At 38.2% G+C, this 24,930-nt stretch overlaps 1 long non-coding RNA gene across 1 annotated transcript in view; it reads left to right on the forward strand.

Annotated features, from left to right (window-relative positions):
• Nucleotides 1-24,930, forward strand: part of LOC141398981 (uncharacterized) — a 647,890-nt gene that overhangs the window by 492,615 nt on the left and 130,345 nt on the right. Inside the window, exon 4 of the long non-coding RNA XR_012411742.1 lies at nucleotides 11,023-11,074. This is a non-coding gene — a long non-coding RNA (uncharacterized lncRNA). The remainder of the gene's footprint in view (nucleotides 1-11,022; nucleotides 11,075-24,930) is intronic.

Consider the following 24,930-nt stretch of genomic DNA (forward strand, 5'->3'; position numbering starts at 1 on the left):
TTTCGTGCTTCATTTTCCCAATTATATTCAATATGATTTGTGATCTTATCCTCTACTTGGGGGGCTTATTTACACTGCGTGTTAAGCCATTCAGATCGTCTTTATACATCATTTCCTTTGATTTCTCATGACCCATCCAACAAATTCGTTGTAACTCGATACGTTCTACTAAGTTAATGTCGTTATAAAGCCTATAAGAATCGTGGTCATACGAAGCCGATATGTTTGACGAGATGTGGGTTTGTGTTTAGCGCTACATCTGACGTCGGATCCGAAATCGTAACGATATATTAACGAAAGTTGTATAAAGTTGTTGACATAATTTCGGAACGAAATGTCGGTGCGAAATCGGATGGATTTCGTTCAGAATTCGGAACGAAATCGGAAAAAAATCCTTGGGAAATTCGATATGCGCATTTTTTTCCTCCGAATTTTTGTACAGATTTCTGAACGATTTTGGAATAATGTAGTATGAAAATCTGAGAGACGTTGCGAATCTCCGTAAAGATTTCTGAACAATTTTGGAATAATGTCGTATGAATATCGAAGGAAAAAATTTTTCTCTGACGTCTCTTTTTTATTGATCAATTTTTCTTTGTTTTGTTTTTATTGGAAGATTGTAATTTCAAACGTATCTAATGATTTTCACTGTTGTAATCATTTCGTACTTATAATAGAACAATGTAAACTTAGTGTACGAATATGTCATGGTGTAAGAAAGAAGGTGATACAATAATAGCAACCTATGTCTTCATTTGCTGTCAAAACATATTTTTAATCAAAAATAAATAACAAATATTTCGCTTCTATAAAAAAATATCTGTGTACAACATCTTTGTTTAAGCTTCGAGAATAATATTTTAACGTTTTCTTCTAACTTTTGTGGATATTTCGCGCAAAAAAAATTTGACAGCAAATGAAGACTACAACCTAACGTCAACTATTGGATCACCTTGTTAAATTCGCCTTGGAATATGTTGAGTCTATCAGCACTAGCTTGAATTATTATACATATGTTGCATATATATTTAAAATATTTAAAAATTGTATATGCGAATTTTATAACCAATCATTTTGTTTATCGACAACAAACTAAAATATTGCTTGTTAGATATATACAAAGGTGGTTGTTGTGCGAAGGGAACTTTTTTTCCGACATATCGATACGAATTCGTACCGAAATCGGAAGAAAAACATTTGCATATTCGAAATCTTAACGAATTCCCCTACGAAAAATCGTATAGAAATCGGAAAGAAATCTTAACGATTTTGCTTCCGAAATTGTTCACACTAAAGGCTGACACTGTGTCTGAAACCTCTTTGTACTAAACTGTTGATATAGTTTTTTCCTACTTCAACTGAGGACATGGTATCAAATAATATATTATCCGAATGACCTTTGCGGGAATTCTAAACTCAGCATGGCTTGTTATGCCTTTGAACGAATAGCGCTGTCGAAGGCTGTTATAATCGTCAAAACGATGGTAATTGACGATCTGCTTCTCATGGACGTTTGCCAGGATTTTGGTCAATGGTGGATTTGCCAGGCCTAAAGCTGCATTGGCATAGCCCAATTATTTCGTTGACCATAGGCTTTATTCGCTCACACAATACATTTGACACTATCTTATAAGCAATATCAGAATTATTCCCCTGTAGTTAGAGAACTCAGTCTTATCTTCTTTCTTGTGAACGGAACAAATGATGCTCAGTTTCCAATAGTCAGGTTGGTAAGCCATCGGCTCCTGCTGCTTTATTAAACCGTCCACCATAATATTAAATTGTTTTTTTCCGATTGTAACTCATTGAAATAATCATTTGCAACCCCATAAATTATATATCGCTCATTTACTCAAAGAGCGACACATTTCAAAAAATCCAGTTTCGAGAAAAACGCGTTTTAAGTTGGAGATTCAAATTTGACTTCCCAACTTAAAAATATTATTACACAAAAAATAGAATAACCAATTGGACCATATTTTGCAGACAGCTAGCTAGATAGCAGTGCTAAATTTCTGTGCAAGATCAAACATGATTTGAAGAGTTTTAGTGCTTCATAAACTCAAAAATCTGTTTTGTTGAATTATGCCAAACTCGTAGTAAATGAGTTGTAACTCGATGAGTTTTAGAGATATCAGAATGAAAATTTAACACAAGATAAAGGAGAAGTCGTAGAAAAAATAGATATTGCTAACTCAGAAAAGGCATTTTTTTGAGTTATGCCACCCTTTGAGTAAATGAGCGATATGTATTCTTGTTCACGACAAAATTCGGAGTCGATCTACCCATGTCCGTCTGTTGTAATCACTATAGCGTCCACAATAATTGAGCTAGAACACTACATGTTTGTCATATGAATATCAACTTCGAAGATGTGGTTGACATTTTAGGTTCTCTGTAGGCACGAAACTTTTCCACCAAAAATTAACAGCATACATAGGTCCATGTTTTGGTATATATAGGGTAAGTTCGAAGATGGGCTATCTCGGTCCACGTTTTGGTATAGCTCCCATATAACGATACCTGCTGATTTTAGGTATTTTGAGGATTTTACTTAAAACTACCTTTTATTTGACACTTGACCCAGTGGTCACAAAACTAATCCCCCAAAATCTACCAATATAGGTCCACACTTTGATATAACCTCCATGTAAAGGTATCGCCTGATTGAAGATATTTTTAGGCGTTTGGTGTATTCGTGGTTTCAAACATTTTCTCAGCCGGTTAACTGCTGTCTTCACCACATATTGACCAAGCGGTATACCCTCAATGCCATTTTCGTATTCGTTAATATACCAAATTTTGAATACCTAATATCCTTGCTCGTCTCTACAGGACGATATGCCTGTACCAAAGCCATCAGTTCGATGTTCCACTTTTTCGACATCATTCTGGCACCTGTAAATTTCGATTCTGTCACACTCCCGCTTTTCCGTTTCTAGTCTTTTTCTTGTGTAAAAGACGTTTCTACTCTCACCTTTTCTCCCGTTACCTCTCTCTTACGAACGCGTTGCTACTGTTTGCCGTATTATTTTCTTCGGTAGCAGCACGACACTTCCAGTCATACTATAGGTTCCTTGCTGAAGGTCTCTGGCATCCAAGTATGGATTCCGCAGCTGTTTGCATGGAGTGGGCAATACTTTGCCACAGCGTTAATATCTCATCGGAACGCGGAGTGTTTTCATTAAGCAGTTGGGTCGGTTGGGTGGAATATGCTGTGTCTATCTGTTGTGATGGCAGCATGCAGTTGTCCTCCTTTCATATTGTGTCTATTCGTACTTTATTCGCTACGCTTAATCGGAAACATACCTTTGCTTCAACAAGGTATTGATACGTGTCAATGTTTCCTCATTTGGTCGGTCGAACGTCCTTTGATCGTATGTGCAGATGATACCGTTGTTGACGAATATACATACATATGTAGCTTTTATTCGGATTGTAGCAAGTCTTTCTTGGAACCAGATGGTTCATAACTACCAATCAGCAGTCAACTCTTGTCAATCAATCGTATTTCCTGTACAAGTAGATCTGCCGCAGCTTAACTTCCTAGACTTTAACCTAGACAGGTTTGCTTTTCTTGTTCTTTGTTTTTCATAAAAGATTGTTTTTGTAGTGGTGCGTTACTAACCCGATGTCCAACTCAAGCTCATTTCAGCTCACTATCTTTAAACAGCTGTTGATGACAGTTACACAACCAAGATGTTAGTATCCATTTGAAATAGAAGAGGAACCAATATATATCAAGAAAAATGTCTAAAATTGTCTTTTCCATTTCAAAAAAATCAAAAAAATTTTTTGATACTACATCAATGATTTTTGGTACATAGATTAAGAAAAATATCAGCATTCCAAATCTGTTTTCGTTACTAATTTTGATCGTTGCGCGCAAAAGATATGACCGTTTTAATTATGATAATTAGAAAAAATTCTAAAAAAATCGCGGCTTAAAATAATTAGCTGTTATATCTTATTATCGTTAACTGAATTCGTACCCTTTGCGATGATGCAAAAAATAATCGCAAAGTCTCAATGGATTCGCGAAAAATCAAATTTGTTAAATAATTTCACGTATTTACAAACATATTTTTGAAACAATAGCGCTCATAGTTACGAAAAATATATAAAAAAATTATAACAGCATCCAGACATTTTGAGGAATAAAATGAAACCTAAGTTGTGAAGGTTGGAGCTATAGTATACATGTTATTTGCAAAAATATGAAGAAAATATTACGAAAAAATTAAAATCATATTGTTCCAATTTTATTTTTTTATGGTTTTATAGGAAAAGTTGGAGAAAAAAATTTTTGAGTTCCTCGGCATTTTCGTCAAATTTTCACGCAATAATGATGATATTCCGTTGTAACAAATTTTTCGCTTATAGTTTTACTATTGGATAATATTATTAGAACCTTATATTAAATCACAAGGAATTCCAATTGTGGCATAACGTTAAAATAATGTTATATTGCATATTACAACATTTGAGACGCATATAAACCGCGTAATTATGAAAATGACATGATGCGCATCCGATTTTCCAACACAGCGAATCAATCCCTTTTATTTGATGTACAGTTTGTCAAATTCTATTTGGCGGCCATGATGTAGCATCTGCTGCATATTAGGGTGCAAAATACAGTAAAATGGTCATAATTTCCGCGAAGTTAATTTACATTTTATGCGCATCCGATTTCAATAATCACCATTAAAAAATACATCATTCTATGCCGTTTCAATGCGATCCATCAAGAACCGTGGATGTAGCATCGCACTCAATTTTTAGAAAAAATCTAGTATATCTCTGGATTTACGAGAGTTTTTAAATATCTGTTTTCGCGCAGTTTAAACACGTGTATCGGTCTATTTATTTAAGTAGAACTGACACATCCAAAACGCGTTTTAATATGCGATATTTTCAAAATAATTTTTTGCAAATTTTCGAAATTTGAGGCGTATCATATCCGCCGATCTAGTGAGTGGATTTTTACGCGTCGTGGCTTGTTAGATTCAGAACGTAAAAAAACTAAATTTACGCGGATTTCCACGGAAATCGAAAGACGTTTGTAAATTTTAAACCAAAAGAATAGGTTTTTGAAAAAAATTTACGCACAAAAATTTCGTGTTTGGGCGCGGATTACTGTGATCCTGTGAGGGCTACACCCTCATGTTATACATTAAAAAATGCGAAATCGCGAGTACTACAATCGAATAGTAAGCTTTTAGGGAAATCCAGCTGCGCGTCCCGATTAGAGCAAAAATTCAAAAAACCCAATTTTTCAGGTTTCAAAATGTCAGCATCCGTTTGAGGCAGATACAGTGGATATATTAAAAAATCAAACATTAGAAACTTCAACTCTGAAGTGTGCTCTTTAACTTCTCCTTTGAGCATTAAGCTCTACATTGTGTTGTAAAACCACTAATTGGAAAATAACATAATGAAACTCGTTTATTTCAACGATTTTTTCCAATTTTTTTACATTAGTACGACCACAGCTTCCGCTCAAATTATTATTTTAAAAAACCCCTCGGTGAATCGGGCTAAAACAGATTATTTTACCGAAATGCGGTCAAAAGTTATGGTATAGTAAAACTTATCGCGAGTTACAATACCCGATACCTCAGTTTCAACATAAGTTAATTTTCTACAAAAAGTTTGATATGTATCCTGGGCTTTGTCATGTTAAAGCCAATCACGACAGTTCCTTGTTATCTTGTACCCCTGATTCACCCTTTGCTGTGCGCGTACGATCATATTTTTAGAGTTCTAATATGATCGTTTCATATATTCCTACACTCGGTCATAATCATCAACTGCCTTAACACCGATCGGTAGGAATAGTGTCCAAATTTAACTTCAATAAACAATAATCTATAATTTCACTATAATTCTAATCCACTTTATATTAGTGTCCAAATATATATTCTATATATATTATTTATTCTCTATTCGATCCTGCGCTTAACACGTTCCTAGGTCTTAGCAAGCTGCCAGCTCTTTATATGGAAAATAATACTAATACCTGACATATTTTGGTAACACTAAAGTGTGCTATAATGAAACGGCTCTATGTCGACCAAGAAGGTTTCATCTATCCCTAAGTATGAGGGTTTCAATGTATAAACGGTTCAGTGAACGGGTGAATGATGATACTCTTAGCTATTTATTAACCGTTGAAAGTTCTAGTCCACTAAAGAACGAGCCAAAAAGTTAGATAACAATTTTAGTGGATGTAGGTCCACATTTTGGTATAGACTTCATATAAAGCTAACACCCGATTTTCGGTATTTTGACGATTTAAATCAAATTTTCTAACCGAGTTGACTGTAATTTTGCATTTTAAGTTCTGTGTGGGCATGCTTGGAATAAGGATATTAACAAGTAAAAAAGTATCAGTCGGCTTTGCCGACATTGACATACCCTCAGCCTATGTGAATTGAAACCTTCCTCTACGGACAGGGTCTTTTCAGAATTTTGTGGCCATTTTTGGACATTTGAATGGATGGACATTTGAAGTTACTAACAAAAATGTGGAAAAGGATTAAAGTGTAAAAAGTGTTGCGGAGAAGCTATTTGAAGAAATAGACCGACATAGTCCATTATGTAAGTGGATCTTATCTTATTTTGGGAGTCATATATTTTCGATAGATATCGCGCCCCTAGTCATTTCAGTGGGTCATCGTATAACTTTTGGACCAGTAAGCCCGGAAGCATGGACTTGTCCACGGAAAACATTATATCGCTGTAAACAGAACCACAACCAAAAGCATCGATATACATTTCTAAAGGTCCTTCGATCAGACACTGAACTGCACTTAGAGGGCAAGTTGTGGTCCGGTATTGTCCATCTTCGAACTGATACTAAGTTTGTACAAAACATGAGGAAGGTAAAATTTTGTACCAAATCGGTTGATCAGTTCGAGAGTTATCGTGCCCTCCAGCCACCACATATGGTGCCATAGGGTTTTTTACACCTTTCGAGCTGTTTTCTCAAGAAGTACGGGCTTGCCCCTGAAAAAAATAGTAATTGAGGCATAGAATGCAAGTTTCTTCAACAAAAATCAAAGTGATTCGAGAGCAGGTTTTATAGTGAACTTATCCAAAATTTTGTGTGGGAAGTACACGAAGGATTGTACAAATATAGTCCATATTCAAACCTGATCTATGACTGGTGGAAATATACTTACTTACTTACTTAGCTGGCCCATTACAGAACATTTGTTCTATAGGCCGAACTAAGAAGAGATCTCCATTCCTCTCTATTTGTTGCTTTGCTCTCTGGAATACCGCGCCTTTTCATCTCAACATCCACTTGTTTGCGCCATCTATTCCTTGGCCTGCCAATTCTGCGTGCACCGCCATGTGGCATGTATTCATACGCCTTTTTAGCGGGTTCATCATCGCTCATTCTTATGATATGGCCTAGCCAACGCAATCGCTGCATCTCGATACGTTTAACAATATTCATGTCGTTGTATAGCAGATACAGCTCGTGGTTCATGCGACGTCGATATTCACCGTCAACGCAGATTGGTCCGTAGATCTTTCGAAGAATTTTTCTCTCAAACACACCAAGCACTGCCATGTCTGCTTGCGCAAGTACCCAGGCTTCGGAGCCATACATCAGCACGGGTAGTATCAGTGTTTTGTAGAGCGTTATTTTTGTTTGACGAGATGTGGCTTTGTTTTTAAACTGCTTACTTAATCCAAAGTAGCATCTGTTGGCCAATACAATTCTTCTTTTTATTTCACAACTGATGTCGTTTGTTGTGTTGACGGAGGTGCCGAGGTAGACGAAGTCTTTTACTACCTCAATATTATAGGAACCAACTTCCACAGTCGGTCCGAGCTCAATGGACGCATTGCGCGTCGACACCATCAACTTGGTCTTCTCACCGTTTACCGCCAGACCCACTTTAGCAGATTCTCCTTCGACCTTTATAAAGGTATCAGTTACTTCTTTTACTGATCGACCCATGATGTCTATATCATCAGCATAAGCAAGTAACATGTGACTATTGGTGTAGATTGTGCCACTTCTTTTGACGTTTGCCTCTCGTATAACCTTTTCTAGCAGGATGTTGAAGAGGTCACACGAAAGGCTGTCTCCTTGTCTGAAACCTCTTTTGGTACCAAACTCTTCGGAGAGGTTCTTTCCTATTTTAACTGAGGACCTCGTGTCAGTTAAAGTCATTTTACAAAGCCGGATGAGCTTTGCGGGAATACCAAATTCAGACATGGCTTGGAATACCTTTGATCGCAGCGGACTGTCGAAGGCTGCTTTATAATCGACAAAAAGATGGTAGGTGTCGATCTGCATCTCTTGGGTCTTCTCCAGGATTTGCCGCAGGGTAAATATCTGGTCAATGGTGGACTTGCCAGGTCTAAAGCCGCATTGGTATGGTCCAATAATCTCGTTGACCATTGGCTTTAGTCGTTCGCACAATATCCCTGACACGATCTTGTAGGCAATAGGGAGTAGACTTATGCCCCTATAGTTAGAGCATACAGTCTTATCTCCCTTCTTGTGGACGGGGCACAGGATACTCAGGTTCCAATCGTCGGGTACTCGTTCTTCCTGCCAGATGGTGCTAACTAGCTGATGAATACACCTTATCAGCGTGTCGCCTCCGGTTTTGAACAGCTCGGCTTGTAAGCCATCGGCCCCTGCTGCCTTATTATTCTTCAGCCGATTTATTGCTGTCTTTACCTCATCTTGGCTGGGCAGTATACATTCAATACCATCTTCTGGGAATTGGACTGTGGTATCTTCGTCTTCTTCGCTGCTATTGGATACCAACAGATTTGAAAAATGTTCTTTCCATATCCTGAGTATACTATCTGTATCAGTTACCAAATTACCTTGCTGGTCTCTACAGGAGGATGTGCCTGTACCAAAGCCATCAGTTTGATGCTTGACTCTTTGGTAGAATTTTCGGACTTCATTCTGGCTCCTGTACATCTCGATTTTTTCACACTCCCGCTTTTCCATCTCTCTCTTTTTCCTGCGGAAAAGACGTTTCTCCTCTCTCCTTTTCTCCCTGTATCTCTCTCGTGCGCTACGCGTTGCTACGGATTGTAAAGTAGCCTTATATGCCGCATTTTTCTCTTCGGTGGCAGCACGACACTCCTCATCATACCATGGATTCCTTGGTGGAGGTCTCTGGTATCCAAGTATGGATTTTGCGGCTGTTTGCATGGAGTGGGCAATGCTTTGCCATTGCGCTGATATGTTATCGGGATGAGGAGGGCTTTGATTAAGCAATTGGGCTAGTTGAGTGGAATATGCTGTGGCTATCTGTTGTGATTGCAGCTTACCGATGTCTAACTTTCGTGTTGTGTCTGCTCGTACTTTGTTTGCTACGTTTAAGCGGGTGCGTACCTTTGCTGCAACAAGGTAGTGGTCCGAATCAATGTTTGCGCCTCGGAACGATCGTACATCCAACACGCTCGATGAATGTCTTCCATCTATCACAACATGATCAATTTGGTTTCTTGTTTTCTGATCTGGAGACAGCCAGGTGCCCTTATGAATATCGAGATGATTAAATCTGGTACTGCTAACTACCATGTTTTTTGCAGCTGCAAAGTCTATCAGTCTCATACCATTGTCAGATGTTTCACTGTGGAGACTGAATTTCCCGACTGTTGGGCCAAAGATATTCTCCTTTCCAATTTTGGCATTAAAATCGCCTAGAATGATTTTAATGTCATGGGCAGGGCAACGGTCATATGTTTCTTCTAAGCACTCGTAAAATATATCTTTGGTCTGTAGCGTGTGTAAAGTATGGACCAATCGGTCCCTTCCATCAAGAGTTATCGTGCGCACAATTTTTCCGAACATTTTTTAACTTTCGTGGGGGAAGTACCTGAAGGAGTGGACCGATATGGCTTATCATCGATCTTAAACTAAGTTTGGACAAAATATTACGAAGGCAGATCCGTTTGAGATTTATCACGCGCTCCAACCACTACACACTGTCTCCTATTGATTTTTTGCACCTTTCAGGATATTTTCTCAGGAAGCATGGATTTGCCCCTGATGAAACTTGTACCGTCGTATGGAGGGTAGTGCATACAAGTTGTTGCAACAAAAATCAAAGCGATTCCAGAACAAGTCCTAAGCTGAACTTTTCCGAAATTTTGTGGTACCCCAAGGAGTGGACCGATATTGGATATATTGGAACCTCATCTAAGTCCGGTAGGAATTTCACGATGTACAAAGTATGGACCAAATCGGTTACTCCCTTTAATAGTTATCGTGGGCACAAATTTTCCGAACATGTTCGTACTTTTGTGGGGCAGGTACCGGAAGGAGTGGATCGATATAACCAATCTTCGAACTTAAACTAAGTTTGGGCAAAATATTACGTAAGCTAAAGTTTGGTCCGAATCGATTGATCCGTTCGAGAATTATCATGCGCTCCAGCCAGACAGACGGACGGACATGGCTAAATCAACTCCAAATTTTCTGTAACTGATTTCGTCCAAACATACTTGGGGTTTAAAACCATTATTTCGGTGTGACAGATTTCACCCGTATGAAAGTGTTTATACACTCGTTAGCATAAATGCTGCGGGTATCAAAATTTGATGTGTTTGGAGCATATTCATTTCATTCACAATAAAATTTTTTGGCATACATTTTTCGATTTTTGTCAACGGGTGAAACCAATGTAATGCGCATTCAACACGCTCTGCCTTCGTAGAAGTTTTTTAATTTTATATAAATTTTTCGATGCTATCTTATTGAAATTTTCTCTCAGCTATCTCCAGAAACTGTCATAAAACCTAAAATTTAGACCGCGATTATATTGCCAAATTTCATTTTGGGCGTTAGCACAGCACCCAATTTTTAAGTTGACTTCCACTCTTGGGTAGCATTAAGACCTGATAAGGTTCAAGATTAAGGTTTCCCTGGTCAAATTTGTATTAAATAAGGCTTTGGAGTATAATCTGAACTTTTTCCTTGAACTTATTAAAAGTAATACTAATTTTGTGAATTTATTTTTTCCTTTGCAGATACTTTCAGCGATGCAGTATTTCCTGCTACAAACTTATTAAAGAAATTAAGGTAACTAAAAAATATATAGCTCTATAACATTCACAAACACAATAATCCCCTAACGATACAACAATATAAATGTTCCAGGCGAAATAAATCAAGGACGACATAATAGCTGAACTCGAAAACAAAAAACCCCAATCACCCGCAAAAAAGGATAACTAGAAATTGATGGAGTACAATTGCATAGTTTATGGTAGTAATCAGGCTAAAAAATGGCTAAGAATTGCCAATATACAACTGTACTACACACACAATACATTTGGAAGCCAATCAGGAAACACATAACGGAAACTTATGTCAAAATAAAAGAAAATCGATTTATTTTTTTCCTCCTACTCCTTTTTTCATCAATACAATGCAGATTGAGTGCCCTCATAAAAAAATTGGTAACAATTGCCAATAATATGATTGATTCGTCATCAACATCATCACCGTCATCATCATAAGTTCAGATTCAAAGAATGGATTTGTGATGAATAGTCAACAAGGTTAACGGTTATGTGCATGTTGTGGCCTTTTGTTATTATGGAGGTTATTCAAACAATCAGAAACGATGAGAATTCTTTATTGGTAAATTGTCGTTATGGTAAATTGCATAGAAACTTATTTTGTGATTTTCTCTTTTTTTGTTAGAAGTAAATACAGTTGTGGACAATTGTTGTATTTTCTTTTTCATTTTACATATTATCTAATTGTCGAGGTTAACAAATTAAGAGCTCCGAGCTAACAAATACAAAAAGACTCAAGCTTAAACGTCCTCTTATATTTCCGTTGTATTCATATTAAACAAAAAGCATTCGAGAATTGCTTCGCTTTACCTTCTGCGCCCGCCAATCTTAATTTTCAGCAAGTTCTTGAATATAATGAAATAAATACATAAAATTATTATTTTTTATATGCACCAAGATGCTCCATGCACAGTTTATTCACGTTTATTATGATCATTTTCAACGAATAATTACTATCGGCATCTTTTTGCGTTGTTTCAGCGTATACACCGCGGTGTGCATGTATTCACTGCTATAACAGTTTAAAGGACCTCTTGCACTTTTGCTAAAATAAAAACAAAAACACGCACATGCACGTCTCCATATGAACGGGTAAAGTTATTATACATACCACACAAATTGAAAACACTTGTTTCTTGTTTTCATTTTAGACATTTTCACTTCTTCTCACGAACGTGTTTTAAATGGATCCAATTTATTTAGTTTTTTACTATTTGTGTTTCAATTTGATTGCGGGAGGGAACAGCGACGTAGGGAGCGAAAAATCTAAGAAACGGACCTGATCGGTCTTTCACGGCAACGCTCAGGACAGATAGTGTGCTCAAGATATAAAAGAGGATTTTTCAAACTAGAGAACACGAAAAAGATACTACAGATCCAATCCCAAAAGATGATTGAATGCTTGCGGACCGGATAGAATGAGGTATATACAGTAAGAACCAGCTAAAGGAGGCTCCAGGAACCGATGGTTTACCAGTCGAACTGTCCAAGACCAGAGGCAACAGGTGTAAGGCGTATGCATCATCTAGTTAACACCATCTGCGTGTTTCCAGGCGCCATTTGAAATTGTTTTGGCCAAACAGTACTGAGGACAGTTTGACATACGGACATGTGTTTTGATGTTTACAGTGACCAATGTGATACCCTACAACACTGCCCCTGTGCATAAGCTTTTTACTAGTAAACATTTCTTTTAGGGACTTTACTTCACACCAATGTAACGGTAATATTTTCTTCTTCCATTGACAGGCCGTTGGAGTACCTCTACTAGAAGCCACATGAATCAACTAAAAATTTCCTGACTATCCCACCAAAATTCCAACCTTAGCGTTACTACAAAAAATGTAAAAATTGGATATATTATTGACTTTTGCGATATCTAGGTTGTTTGCCCACTTTCCTTTCCTTTTGGAATACTCCTACCAGAAGCGGAGATATTCGCATAAGAAAAACCCGTTGATGTTTCTCCACATAAGCTTTTTGCTTAGTCCGACTCCTGAATATTATCCGACTATCACCAAACTTAATAGGCTTCTTCCTCTGAGGTTACCGCATCAACTCCCAAAAAATTCGTGACTATCCGATCAAAATTGGGACCTGTAGCGTGATTACAAAAAAAAATCGGAACATTGGATGCATTACCGACTATTGAGATATCTCTGTTGTTTGACCACCTACGACAACCTACTTTACATCGTTGTAAAGGTTATATGTTCTACTTTCCTTGCCAAATAAGTTTTTTGCCCATTCCAACCCCTGAATATTATCCGACCATCACCAAAATCAATAGGCATCTTCCCCTCTGGGACCCTCATCATCACCCAAAATTTGGTGACTATCCGAAATTTCGACCTGTAGAGTGATTACAAGGTTTAGATGGACAGACGGTCCATACTTCCTGAGAAAATAGCCTGAAAGGTGCATAAAATAAGTGATTGGAGCGCAAGATAACTCTCGAACGGATCTGCCGATTCGGTCCAACATTTGGGATTTGCAATATTTCCTCCAAACTTAGTTTAATTTGTAGATAAGCCATATCGGTCCACCCCTGCAGGTACCTCCTCCCCAAAATTTTAAAAATGTTCGAAAAAATTGTGCGCACGATAACTCTTGAAGGTAGTGACCGATTTGGTTCATACTTTACAAATATGTACCCAGCAAAATTTGAAGGAAGGGGTTCTATGCGATGACGTGATTTCATGGCATATTTTACATTGGTTCAAAGCAAGTCGTGAAAGATCCGATCTTTTCATTAGCATTTAAACCCATGCAAAGGAAGTCGTGAAAGATACGATCTTTTCATCAGCATTTGAATCATTTGTACAGATCACTAGAAACAAACAAGTCGATTTGTACATCCCTACATGTAGCGACATCAAAACAAAAGAGTATACATTTCCAAAATTTTTGTTATAAAATTACAAAATTACAAATTAAATGTAGGTTCACGAACTAGAAATTTTTAAAGGAGTGTTGTAGGAGTCCTTGTCGAAATCTGAACTGGTGATGAGAAGATAATAGAAAAGCTTTTGTAAGATGAAACAAAATCAGTGGCTTTGAGTGGACGAAGTAAGGGGGCAAGTCCATACTTCTTGAGAAAACAACCCGAAAAGTGTTGAAAATCCCTATTTCACCATATGTAGTAGCTGGAGAGCACGATAACTATGGAACTGATCAATCGATTTGGTCCAAAATTTAGCCTTCGTCATATTTTGTCCAAACTTAGTTTAAGTTCGAAGATGGGCAATACCGGTTTATGTTTGAAGATGGACAATACCGGTCCACAAATTCCGGTACTTCCCCCCAATATTTAAAAAAAAATTTCACTACAATGGTATGCACGATATCTCTTGAACGCGGCAACCAATTTATGAAAAACTTGGAATCTCCTAATATTTTGTTCACACAATGGACTATGTCGGTCCATTCTTTAATCCACATTTTTGTCGGTAAATTCAAATGTTCAAAAAGGGCCACAAAATTCTGAAAAGACCCTAAATTCATTGGATCTGTCCGTAGATGAATGTTTCAATTCACCTAGGCTAAGGGTATAACTCTGTCGGCAAAGCCGACTGATACTTTTTATACCCTCCACCATAATATGGAGGGTATAATTAAATTTGTCATTGCGTTTGTAACACATCGAAATATTCATCAGAGACCCTATAAAGTATATACTATATTCTTGATCAGGGTAAAATTCCAAGTCGATATAACCATGTTCGTCTGTCCGTGCGTCTGCCCATCCGTCTGTTGAAATCAAAACACAGCTCGCAATTTTTTAAGATAGAGCTTTGTAATTTGGTATAGAAGTTTCTATTACTCCTAGGATGTTTGGTATTGCAAATGGGCTATATCGGTCAACGATTCGATATAGCCCTCATAGAACGCTACCACCCTATTTTCTGTATTTTTCACTCCGAAATGGTTGAAATTTGGTACTGAGTCTTCGTTGGGGGTATAAAACTTTACCCAGAAATTTGTCGATATAGATCCACGCCTTCATATAGCCCCCATAGAACGGTACATCCGAATTTTCGGTATTTTAAAGGTTGTGGCCACAATAATCCACCGAAATAGCTGAAATTTGGTATTTAGTCTTCGTTGGGGGTATAAAACTTTCCTCCAGAAATTTGTCGGTACAGGTCCATGCCTTAATATAGCCCCATAGAACGGTACATCCCGATTTTCGGTATTTTGTAGGTTTTAGCATCATTATCACACCGAAATGGCTAAAATTTGGTATTTAGACTTCTTTGTATAGGTATAGGTCCACGCCTTCATATAGCCCCCATAGAAAGGTACCTCCTGATTTTCGGTATTTTGTAGGTTGTGGCCACAATAATCCATCGAAATGGCTGAAATTTGGTATTTACTTTTCTTTGGGGGTACAAAACTTTCCATATGAAATTTGTCGGTGTATTTCCACGCCTTAATATATACCCCATAGAACGGTACCTTCCGACTTTCGGTATTTTTAAGGTTGTGGCCACAACAACCCACCGAAATAGCTGAAATTCGTCGGTATAGGCCCACGCTTATATATAGGACCTATAGAACGATTCCTCCCGATTTTCGTATTTCTGAATGTTGTGACGTCAATATCCCACCAGAAGAGAATTACCAGTATAGGTATACGTCTTTCTATATCCCTAAGGCAGCGTACCTCTTATTTTTCGGTATTTTGAAGGTTTTAGACACATTATCTTACCGAAATATAGGTAACTGGGTATTTAGTCTTCTTTGAGTCTAAAAACTTTCCGCCAGAAATGTGTAGGTATAGATCGACGTTTTGATACAGCTCCAATAGAACGGTTCCTCCCGATTTTCGGTATTTTGAAAATTAGCCACATTGTTTTACCGAAATTGCTGAAATTTGGTAGTTAGTCTTCTTCGAAAACGAAAGGAAACTAATTGTACCATTTTACTTCCATACATTCGTGGTGGAGGGTATAACAAATTCGGCCCGTCCGAACTTAACACCGTTCTTAGTTGTTCTTTTGCATACCCAGTCAATTTGAAATACATCGTTAAAATATATTGAAAAATTCAAGATAATAATAAATAAATTGAAGAGCTGCACCATGGTAGATGCATTTGCATTCTCGGATCTACTCAACGAATTCAAGAGCAAATTGTTGAGCAGTGATTGTATAAATTTGATTAAAAACACTGTAATAAAAATACGGAGTATAATACAAACAGTTTTACTTAATTGAAATTAAACTTAAATGGATGAGTTATGAATTGCAAAAGTTAAATAGTTGAAATATGCACTTTTAACTTTCAATAAATTTGTATTTTTCGGTATATTAATTTTATATTAATACGAACGTGTGTAAGAGCTTTTAATTTTAAGTTAATAAATATGTTCACAAAACTTCTTGGAGCTTGTGTGTATCGGAGAAAGTTTTTTGGAAACGGAAATAAGAAAGTTTATATTAGTTTCGTTTTAATAAAGGGAAGTTTCATAATATCAAAATACCCAGAAATTTTGACTAGTATTTTAGGGAGAGGGAAAACTACATACTACTAAAGTAAGCGATGTCTGTGATTCGAGATGTGAACCTTCAATATCCAAAGGGGGTCTACTAAGGACCACAGTTTCGACTACCATGTATATTTCCTAACAAATATCACATTTTATTTTAACAACTTGTAAGTCACTTCCCCCCAAAGCAACATTTAATCCAGTTGTGGTTCCTTCTACTTTTGCGTTGCATTTTAATTTACATTCACACATACCTACAAACATTACAACTTATAAACACACATCAACATATGAGAACTAACTCACAGAATTTCTATATCTACAACAACTCACTCATGAATTTAGAAAAAGAATTGCATTCATTATTGCCACATATTCTCGAAGGGTATTTAAAACTTCTTCTTCGACTTTTCGCAAGTTGCTTGACTTTCTTTGCATTCTTTTGCAACATGTTATTTGGTATTTGTCAGACTTCTTAGCAAACACATATATACAACATACATAAGTAGATACATAAAGTTTACCACCAGTAACTATGAACTTGCATTAAATCTTATCAAAACAAAAGTTCCACTGCAAGTTGGATATTATTATAAGTTTTATAGATGTTGTTGATGTTGGCTGGGCTTTTTTAATGTGTCTCAAGAACCACTGAAAATTTTGAAATTTTTGCAAGAAGAAATAATTAAGGAACTATTGTTTTAATATTTTACACATAAACTTATGTAGAGATGGAAAGTTATACCTTTACCTTTCTTACACACTTTGCAGATCATAATGCTCCTCTCAAGCTTAGATTAGTGTTCAATAGTGGACTATATCAGCCACCAAAATTCAACACTATGATTTTCACTACAACAGCACAGAAATGTCCCTAGGATGACAATAGTTTCGGATCACGTCACAGACAGAAGTCGTCATCCCAAATAAAAACGCCAATCCTCTCCAATTGTGAAACCAGACACTGTCAAAAGTGTGGTTTATTGCTGTAATAAAAATCGAAAAAAAAAACTACAGAATGGAATAATTAGTTTCCTTTCCTGTCCACACAGAAAAAAATTGTAGTCATTTGATAAAAATATTCAAAGCTTCAATCAAAAATTTAGCGATTTTCAGGCGATAAAAAATTGTCATATAAAATATTTCACGTATTGGCAAAAATATTTATCAAATATCAGTAGGGGATGGAAGATACCAAGCAACGGTCCTGACCGGCTTTAAATTGGCAAAGTCCGGGATTTATCTTGGCCCCTCTATCATCTCAAGTGCACACTGACCTCCCTGTGATGTCACCTGGGGTAGCTGCCTTTAACACCCGTTAAAGGTTGTGAGCTAAAATGAGCCGCGCGTTCACCCATAAGAACGTTAAAAACTTGGGTTTGGGCGCCGGGTTAGTAACCTTAGAGAAAAAAAGGAGCCTGCTATGAAAAAACGAAATAAAAGAAAAACAAATCCCTCTAAAGTTGACGAACCCCGCAAACGTTTTAAGGACCATGATCTGCGAATCTGCACCTGGAATGTTCTCACTCGTTATAGTGAAGGTGCAGTTTACGCATTGGCAGATGTACTTGAAAATTACAAGGCCGACTTTACCGCCATACAGGTAATACGATGGATTGTGACAACACGTCACAATAAAACAACAACACCTAAAGGTGACGCACTATATTATAGCTGGCATGGCACAAAGCATGAGTTTGGTTGCGGATTTGTCGGAGGTTTAAACATCTGGTCTCCAGATTCACCCCAGTGAATGAAAGACTCGCTGCAATTCGATTAAAAGCAAAATTCTTCAACATCAGCTTTACTTGCGCTCATGCTCCCACTGAAGACAAGGACGAACAGGCCAAAGATATATATGGAAAAAAGAATATCTTTGGCTCAACAGTCGGGAAATTCAGTCTCCACAGTGAAACATCTGACAATTGTATGAGGCTGATAGAATTTGCAGCTGCAAGAAACATGGTATCAGCGCGGATCATGGATCAAGCGTGTTGGATGTACGATCGTTCCGATGTGCAAACATAGACTCGGACCACTACCTTGTTGCAGCAAAGGTACGTACCAGATTAAACGCAGCAAACAAAGTGCGAACAGACACAACACTTAAGTTTTTACATCGGTAAGCTGCAATCACAACAGATAGCTACAGTATATTCCACTCAACTGGCCCAACTGCTTAATCAAAGCACTCCTCATCCCGATAATTTAAGGGCAATGGCAAAACATTGCCCACTACACACAAACAGCCGCAAAATCAGTACTTGGATGCCAGAGACCTCAACCAAGGAATCCATGGTATGACCAGGAGTGTCGTGCTGCTACCGAAGAGAAAAATGCGGCATATAGGGCTACTCTACATTCAGTAGCAATGCGTAGCGCACGAGAGAGGTATCTGGAGAAAAGGAGAGAGGATAAACGTCTTTTCCGCAGGAAAAAGAGAGAGAGAGACGGAAAAGCGGGAGTGTGAACAAATCGAGATCTACAGGAGACACAATGAAGTCCGAAAATTCTAACAAAGAGTGAAACATCAAACTGATGGCTTTGCCACTGGCACATCCTCCTGTAGAGACCAGCAAGGTAATTTGGTAACTGATACAGATAGTGTGCTAAGGATATGGAAAAGCATTTTTCCAAACTGTTGGTATCCAATAGTAGCGAAGTCGACGAAGATACCACAGATCCAATCCTAGAAGATGGTATTGAATGTATACCACCCGGCCAAGATGCGGTAAAGACAGCATTAAACCGGCTGAAGAATAATAAGGCCGCAGGAGCTGATGGCCTACCAGCCGAGCTGTTTAAAACCGGAGGCGACACGCTGATAAGGTGTATGCATCAGCTAGTTAGCTCCATCTAGCAGGAAGAACGCATACCCGACAATTGGAACCTGAGCATCCTGAGTCCCGTCCATAAGAAAGGAGATATGACTCTATGCTCCAACTATAGCGGCATAAGTTTTCTCCCTATCGCCTACAAGAAAGTGACAGGGATATTATGCGAACGACTAAAGCCCATGGTCAATGAAATAATTGGACCTTACAAATGCGGCTTTAGACCTGGCAAATCCACCATTGACCAGATATTTACCCTGCGGCAAATCCTGGAGAAGACCCAAAAGATGCAGATCGACACCTATCACCTTTTTGTCGATTATAAAGCAGCCTTCGACAGTCCGCTACGTTCAAAGGCATTCCAAGCCATATCTGAATTTGGTATCCCCGCAAAGCTCATCCGGCTTTGCAAAATTACTTTAACTGACACAAGATATTCAGTTAAGATAGGAAAGAACCTCTCCGAAGAGTTTTGTACCAAAAGAGGTTTCACGCAAGGAGACAGCCTTTCGTGTGATCTTTTCAACATCCTGCTAGAAAAGGTTATACGAGAGGCAAACGTCAAAAGAAGTGGCACAATCTACACCAATAGCCACATGTTACTTGCTTATGCCGATGATATAGACATCATGGGACGATCAGTAAAAGAAGTAACTGATACCTTTATAAAGGTCGAAGGAGAATCTGCTAAAGCGGGTCTGGCGGTAAACGGTGAGAAGACCAAGTGTGGAAGTTGGTTCCTATAATATTGAGGTAGTAAATGACTTCGTCTACCTCTGCACCTCCGTAAACGCAACAAACGACACCAGTTGTGAAATAAAAAGAAGAATTGTATTGGCCAACAGACGCTACTTTGGCTTAAGTAAGCAATTTAAAAATAAAGCCATATCTCGTCAAACAAAAATAACGCTCTACAAAGCACTTCATCGATATATACGTAGTACAAATCAAGACCTCTAAGGACTTCGTTCATGAAACGCTGAAATGTTTGTGCAGCGTTGCACAAACCAAATGACATTCTTGTGAGCTCGAATAGTTCAATTGGTGTGGCGATTGCTGTCTTAGGAATGTCCTTCTCCTCGACTGGAATTTGAAAATATCCCTTTACCAAATCGATTTTTGAAAAAAATGATTTTCCATGCAGATCACTGGCAAAATCATGTATATGCGGGATGGGATATCTCTCTGTAACGGTTACCTTATTTTATGATCTATAGTCCCCACATGGACGCCATTAATTGTTCTGTTTGGGTACCAAATGGAGTGGGCTTGACCAATTGCTCATCGAAGTACGACAAATTCCAAGGTCTATAATATATTCAAATTCCTTCTTTACAATGTGCAGCTTTTCAGGAGACCATCTTCTGAGCTTGCTATGGACGGGCAATCCTTTTGTTTGTGATGTGATGTGTCACGGAATGTTTGACAGGACACAAATTATTATACGGTTTAGTAATATCCTTGAATTCTTCTAAAAGAGAGTGGATAGGGGAATCTCTTGGAGTCGTATTGCTTGTTACAGATGAAATTTGCTGTTCGTTATATATTGAACATACAATTTGAGGCAGTGTCTTCTAACATCAACAAGCTAATCAAAACGCTTCAGAAAATCGGAACCAATAATTGATTGTGGTACGTCAGCAATAATAAATTGCCAAACAAAATTTCTTCGCAAACCAAGATTCAGCTAAAGAATTTTCTAACCATAAGTTCTTATAGTAGTTTTGTTGGCGGCTTGGAGATCTATGGATTGAACGATTTTGCATTGGATTGAACGATTTTGCAAAATTGAAGCGGGTATTACAGACACATCCGCGCCGGTATCCACGAGAAACTGCTGATTAGTATATGTGTCTCTTAAAATTAGGCGACATAGCTTCAAACCTCCTTCATCAGTCACCATAGACGAAGAAGTTTTTAGTTTTCCGGTTTATATGTACAAGGTGGACGACACTTGGTTGCCTTACTTCACAACTTGAAATGATACCAGCATAGGCGTCCAGATGCATCACTGGATTGACTGGAATTTTGATGTCTGCTCTTGCTTCTTGCACGATATCCAGCCTTAATTGAGAGCTTATCGATTCGCTTCAAAATTTCACTCACCTGACCTTCAATGCGATCCAAACACGAACACGAATTCTCCTTACATATTTGAGATGTCGATGAATTGCCGAGTTGATCATTAATATTATCCGCCATGACTGCAAGTTTGTCTAGGCTGTCGGTACTTACTGATAAAACTGATTTTGCCATGGTTAGTAGGATATATTTTACGAGCGCCTAGAGAGAGCATATGACCGCTGCCCTGGCCATGACATTAAGATTACTCTAGGAGATTTTAATGCTAAAATTGGGAAAGAAAATATCTGTGGTCCCACGATCGGAACGTTCAGCCTTCATGAGGTAACATCCGACAACGGAATGAGGCTGATCGATTTTGCAGTGGCAAAAAACATGGTAGTGAGCAGTACCAGATTCGAACACCTCGACATACACAAGCCCACGTGGATGTCCCCAGATGGGAAAACAAGAAACCAGATTGATCATGTTGTGATGGACGGAAGACACTCGTTCAGTGTGTTAGATGTCCGATCGATTCGAGGAACGAACATCGATTCGGACCATTTCCTTGTAGCAGCATATGTACGCACTCGACTTAATGTTGCAGCAAAAGTGCGATCTGATACAGGACGGAAGCTGGATGTCGAGAAGCTGCAAACACAACAGATACCACAAGCCTATTCCACTCAACTGACTCACATGCTGGAAGACGGCACTGCTTGTCCCGATAATGTGGAAGCGCTGTGGCAAAGAATAGCACACTGGCTTCAAACTGCCGCAAAATCTGTGCTTAGGTATCAAAAACCACCACCTAAAAATCTATGGTACGATCAGGAGTGCCGTAAGACTACTGAAGAAAAGAAAGCGGCATACAGATCAACCCTGCATTCAGTAGCAACACGAATCGCGAAAGAAAAATATCGGGAGAAGAGGAAAAGCGTATTTTCTGAAGAAAAAAGAAAGAGCAAGAAAAACGTGAGCGTGAGAAACTCGAGATGTTCAGGAGTCAGAATGAAGTCCGCAAATTTTACCAGAGTGTAAAACACCAGACAGAAGGTTATGGTGCAGACACATTCTCCTGCAAAGATCATGAAGGGAATCTGGTAACTGATAAAGATAGCATACTGAGGATCTGGAAGGAGCATCACGGTGCTTTTGAATCAAATTTAAATGGAAGGTGCTTACACCTGGGATGTTTTTGCGGATTCTGAAACTACTATGTTCATAGATGAGAAAAATCAAAAAACAAAAAATCGCCGGAGCGCTTTTTAAATAAATCGCGATTCAAGTTGACATTTTTAGGGGTTGTTTAGGTTTTTGCAATTTTGCTTGGAAACCGCAAGTCCTATCAAAGTGGGAGTAAAGAAAATGTTGTAGCTATCAAAATTCTCTACAAGATTGACCTTAATGATATTTTCGTAGGTTTTACAACTTTTGAGATATAGAAGTTGAAATTGGGACAATTCAAATTTAATTCAATTCTGTATCGTCTCCTTATAAAACAATGTTATGACTGCAATTTCCCAACTTATACTTATATATCTAAAAAAATGGTACAACCTAGGAAAAATTACATAAGCCAGTCTTGTAGAAAATTTTCACAGCTATAAGATTTACTCAGGTCCCATGCCGATAAGAGTTGCCGTATTCAAGCAAAATCGCGAAACCGTAACAAAAAAACCTAAAAATGTAAACTGAGCTTCTTTATCAGCCTGAGAACAACGTCAATCCTGTAGAGAATTTTCAGAGCTACAACATATTCTTTAGCTTCATTTCGATTGGACTTGCGGTTTCCAAGCAAAATCATAAAAACCTAAAAGACACCTAAAAATTTGAATGTTGACCGCGATTTATTTAAAAATCCCTACAGCGATTTTTTCTTTTTTTTTTGGATTTTTCTCATCTATGAATATTGCTGTTTCAGAATTCACAAAAACTTCCCCTGTGTAAGCGGTTTTCATTAAAAGTTAGTTAAGGCACACCCTTCATGACATTGTTTTATAAGGGGGCGCTACAGTCAGTGCATTGTCCCAATTTGAACTTCAATATCTCAAATATGGTTAAACCTACGAAAATACCGTAAAGGTCAATTTTATAGAGAATTTTCATAGCTACAAATTTTCTTTAGTCTTATTTTGATAGGACTTGCGGTTTCTAAGCAAAATCGTGAAAACCTAAACAACTCATAAAAATGTCAACTTGAATCGCGATTTATTTCAAAAGCGCTCCGGCGATTTTTTTGTTTTTTGATTTTTCTCATCTATGAACATTGTAGTTTCAGAATCCGCAAAAACTTCCCAGGTGTAAGTACCTTCCATTTAAATTTGATTCAAAAACACTGTGGCATTTCATGAAGCTCTTAGTATCGAATATGGGCGGCGATGAAGATACACCAGAACCAATCGCAAACGACGACGTTGAATGTCTTCCACCTAGCCAAAGCGAGGTCATGACAGCAATTAAACAATAAAGCAGCAGGAGCCGCCGAACTGTTCAAGACCGGTGGCGAAATGCTGATAAGGAGTATGCATCAGTTAATACTGAAATTTGGCAGGACGAGAGCATACCCAACGATTGGAACCCTAGCCTCTTATGTCCCGTACACAAGAAAGCAGACAAGACGGTGAAGGGTATCTGGTAACTGATACAGATAGAGTACTGCGGATCTGAAAGGAGCATTTCATGAAGGGGGGCGATGAAGATACACCAGAACCAGTCGCGACGTTGAATGTCTTCCTCCTAGCCAAAGCGAGGTCATGACAGCAATTAAGCGGCTGAAAAACAATAAAGCAGCAGGAGCTGATGAGCTACCCGCCGAACTGTTCAAGACCGGTGGCGAAATGCTGATAAGGAGTATGCATCAGTTAATACCGAAATTGGGCAGGAAGAGAGCATACCAAACGATTGGAATCTCAGCCTCCTATGTCCCGTGCATTAGAAAGGAGACAAGACGGCGTGTACAAACTACAGAGGCATAAGTCTGCTCCAAATCGCATACAAAGTGCTGACGAGTGTACTGTGTGAACGTTTAAAACCCATGGTCAATAACATAATCGGGTCATACCAATGCGGTTTTAGGCCTGGTAAATCGACAATTGACCAAATCTTCGCACTGCGCCAAATACTGGAGACAGATCGACACATACCACCAGTTCGTCGACTATAAGGCCGAATTCGACAGCCCAATTCGATAAAAGGTGTTTCAAGCCATGTCTGAGTTTGGTATCCCTGCAAAACTTATAAGATTATGCAGTATACAGCCTACCGTGTGACCTATTTAACATTCTATAGGAAAAGGTCAGATAGAGATAAAAATAGCACTATATACAACAAGGATATAATGTTACTGCCCTACGCAGACGACATTGATAAAATAGGTCTATCATCTCGATCCGTAACATCAACCTTTGCGAAAATTGAAAAAGAGTCTGCCAAAGTGGGTCTGGCAGTCAACGGCGAAAAGAC

This window comes from Musca autumnalis, unplaced genomic scaffold, assembly GCF_047663935.1.
Source record: "Musca autumnalis isolate F117 unplaced genomic scaffold, ASM4766393v1 scaffold_3, whole genome shotgun sequence".
NCBI classification, from domain to species: Eukaryota; Metazoa; Arthropoda; class Insecta; order Diptera; family Muscidae; genus Musca; species Musca autumnalis.